Consider the following 4,255-nt stretch of genomic DNA (forward strand, 5'->3'; position numbering starts at 1 on the left):
TATCTATCCGTTGAGTTATAGTCGTTGGATGATCGCGGTACTGAGGACTCTATGGCTTCTTTTATGTTTGTGTTCAGTTCCGTTATGTACTCGTCTATCTCGTCCCTAGTGAGGTTTCTGTCATTTGGTATGTTTAACTTTTTATTGTCCGTAAGAAGGGATTTGAAATTGTCCCAGTCGGCTTTGTTAAAATTGAGCCTCCCTTGTGTGAGTTGGCTCTCTATCTGAAGGTGGTCCGGGGTGTTTAACGAGACGGTTATTTGTACTGCTCTATGGTCGCTGTCGTAGACAAAAGAATCGAGATGCCCGTCATCGGTTAAGTTTTCAAACAATAACCGATTGTCGGCGAGACAGAGGTCTATAAACGAGTCGTTTTTGGGGTAAGACGGGACGGAAGTTCTTAATAAGGTGGCCCTGTACGTTATTTGGTTTTCCCGATACCATTTGTGCAGGGCGGTTCCTCTTTTATTGGTTATTTTATTAGCCCAGGCGGGGTGTTTCGCGTTAAGGTCTCCAGCTAGCAGGTAAAAGTTTTTCGCGTTGTCGAGCTGTAGAATTCGGAAAATAGTTTTTAGTTCCGACATGAATTCTTGTTTGCAGTTACTTGTCGCGTATGCCGCGAGGAGAAATAATTTTTTGTTATTCCGGAGATTGATTTCTATTATTGTCGTTTCCAGACTGGAACTGTTCCTAATACTGATGGAATAGATGGGCTTGTAGTTGATTCCTTTACGCGCTAATATCGCGGTTCCTCCGCCTTGTTTGGCATTAGGTCTATCGTTTCTAATTAAGTTGTAATTCTTGAAACTGAGCTTATGAACGGGACTAAGCTTAGTTTCGCACACTAGTACGATATCTGGATTCTTACACTGAAAACAATCCAGGAGGGATGCTAGTCTCACGTTCGTGATAATGGAGTTTACATTTAATGAGATAATTTTCAATTGCTTGAGGATTATCTTTTCGTTATTACTACTATTGGGAAAACTAGTCATCTTGGTCGATGTTGATGCTGAAAGCTTCCGCTATGATATTAATTTTTTCTGTATTCGCCGCAATATCTTTACTAGTTTGACGATGTGAAAATTGAGCGTCTCTGTGATAACTTTTTTTATATTATCGAGCAATGGCTGATGAGAAGCACCGTTCGCGTCTGCTGAAGGCAGGTGTGTAGGTGCTTTCCGTCCGGGAGTGTCTTTTTTGCCTGAAACTACCGAGCTAAAGGATATGCCTGGGTTAACCGTATTGGCAATGCTTTTAATCTTTTTTTCGCGCTGTAAGGCTAAGAATTCTTTCTTTTCTGCAATTTTTTGCTTGATCTCTTTGAGTTTCGGGCACCCTCTGTAAGAGGCTGGGTGGCCGAAACTCTTGCAGTTGATACAGTGTACGGGGCGCTTTCGGCATTACTGTCGTTAGCACGAGAGAAACGACATTCTCCTGGATTGTGTTTCTCGCTACACTTCACGCATCTATATTCTAGGTTGCAATTACATGCATTTTCTTTCGAAAGATCTGATTTTTTCCGTGGTGCTTGCACTGATGTTAAACCAGATATGGCAACCATAGGTTATTATAGGTCTTACTAACAACTTGTAGCACAGTAGTTTTACCGTTTTATCGAGGTCTTTCGAGTAGAAGAGCCTTTTGTGGACTAGGAAGGCTTTTTGCGCTTTATCTAATTGGAGCTGAACGTGTTGATTAAAGTTTAATTTGAAGTCTAGATATACACCCAGGTATCTAACTACTTCCCTGTGCGGTATTTGAGTTTTTCGTATGTCGTTGTCGTGGATTGANTTAGCAGGATAGTTAATACTTTTTCCGTTTTAGGAGTGTACGTGAAAAACTCGACCGTGTTACGTTTTAAAAATTCGCAAGTGATTCTGTAATCAAGCAGATTTTCCAAATGCAAAAGGTGCTTGGTAGCATTAATTTTCCGTGTAGCATGTTCCAAATCATCTTAATTAGATGTTTGGGGAATCCTTTTTTTATGAGCTTGTAAGCTAGGCCATCTAACCAGACCGTGTCAAAGGCTTTCTCCAAATCTACGAAACAGGCATCTACGCAGTCTCCTGCATTGCGTGCCCAACAAATGTCTGACGTAAATTTACTTATTGCATGCACCGTGGAGTGTTTATATCTGAAGCCGTATTGGTAGTCTCGAATGATATGGTTGTCCAAGCAGAACTTATTTATGGAATCGTTAATTGTTGTTTCGAAGATTTTACTAATGTTAGGGAGTAAACTTATCGGCCTGTAGCTGGATGGTTCGCTATTGTCTTTCTATTTTTTCTTTATGGTAATTAATTTTGCTATTTTCCATTCCGTGGGGAAATGTGTTAGATTCAGGCAATTGTTGAATATCACGACGTAATAGTAGATGTACGAATTCCCTAAGAACTTCTGAAGGGTCGAATTCCCCCTCTAGATTTTTAAGTAGGACCGTTATTACTTTTTCGGATTTGGGAGTATATGTAAAATATTCGATNTATTCTAGGTTGCAATTACTCGCGACGTGACCTATGCGCTGGCACCTTTTGCATTGGATCCTGTCTTTTTTGTGCAGTTTCTCCCACGAAATTACCGAGTGCGAGAAGATTTTAATCTGCTTGACAGTCTCTATATTACTCTCGGGTGAGAGTTGTACGAGGAAGATCGGGAGGTTCCTGTTCTCTTCAATTGATTTTTTTGTAGTGAATTTCTTCACGCTAACGAAATTTAAATTACTGATCTTTTTTGTTTTTAGTTCTGCAAGAATTTCTTCGGGGTCGAATTCCCCTTCTACATTTTTTAGCAGGATAGTTAATACTTTTTCCGTTTTAGGAGTGTACGTGAAAAACTCTACCTTGTTACGTTTTAGAAATTCGCAAGTGATTCTGTAATCAGGCAGATTTTCCAAATGCAAAAGGTGCTTGTTAGCATTAATTTTCTTAACGTAAAAGTTCTCAATTTGACTTGCTTTGCGCAGTAGGTCGATGGTGAGTTTCGAAGACGCATTCTGGATGCAGATTGGTGGCGGTTTTCCGTGTCTCCTGGGGGTTTCGGACGTTGATTCCTCCGTCGTTCGGGCCCTCTTCCTTGAGGAGAAATCCGCGTTGGAGGATGGAGGCGGGGTGATTATTTCTGGCCTAATCCTGGGCGATTGAGGTTTCTTCTTCGGGTTACTTGGTCCTGGCTGGACTTTCGTTTTTGACGAAGTGTCTTCCCTCTTTCGTACGTCGCGGTGAGCGTCTGCTATGGTGTCGTCTACCGCGTCTAGTAACTGTTTATTTTTGTTTAAGGTGCTTTGCTCCTCCAGTTGTCTCGACAGGTTCTCGATCGTCCTGTTTAAATTCTGGATCATTAGCACCAGGTCTTCGTAGGAAGGTTTCTTGTCTGCGTCTTTGGCGGTCCCGGGGGTTTCCTTTTTCTTCTGGGACTGTTCCTCTGGTTTCGAGTTATTCGGTTTCATCTCGATCGTGGATTGTTCCAGCTCGGATACTGAGCTCGAGGGTTTCCTCTTCACGAGGTTAGGCGATGGGTATGGTTTGGCGTTGGTTTTGCTTTTGATGCATTGTCTCGTGGTTTTCACGAGGACAATGTTTTCCGTTTCGAGACTAATCTTTTCGCGTTCTTCTATTACTTGTCGATTAGCCGACATGGAAGATGTATCATGTACATTATTACACGTACGTAGAACGTTAGTCGGGAGTACACCCCCTTCTCGGTCGCCACTGGTTCCTTCTATGTTGTATAGATTGCTTTATTTCATTTAATTGAATTAGCGAACTATAGAACTAATGTTTAAATGTTTTCCGTTTACACTGTAACTGATGCTAGCACTGGCCACGGCCGCACATACATAGGCACTTTCACGGTGCGCGTGGGGGAATTCTATTCGACACTTTGCTACTTGGAGCTCGGAGCGCTAAGGGCACGTCCTACCCTTACGAGGTCTCAAGTACGAATCCGGGATACTGACCACTATACTACCGAGGATGAATGAATGAACAGGTTTTATTCTATATGTGTTACATCAAATGATACAGTAGGTTGTGTATAATTTTTCCGGCCCAGGAGCCTCACAAATTAACAGAAACAGTAGTCCTTTCGGTTCTTAATATACAATGATAAGAAGATAGGTGTAAGGAAAAAATTTTATAAAAAACCTTACGACATAATGGGTAAAAGATAGAAGGTAATATAAAACGAATTAACAATTAATCTACATATATAAATATGTATGTACACAACACTTAAAACTAGGGATGACTATTTT

This window comes from Orussus abietinus, unplaced genomic scaffold (assembly GCF_000612105.2).
Source record: "Orussus abietinus isolate OABI.00-Male unplaced genomic scaffold, Oabi_2.0 scaffold542, whole genome shotgun sequence".
Lineage (NCBI taxonomy): Eukaryota > Metazoa > Arthropoda > Insecta > Hymenoptera > Orussidae > Orussus > Orussus abietinus.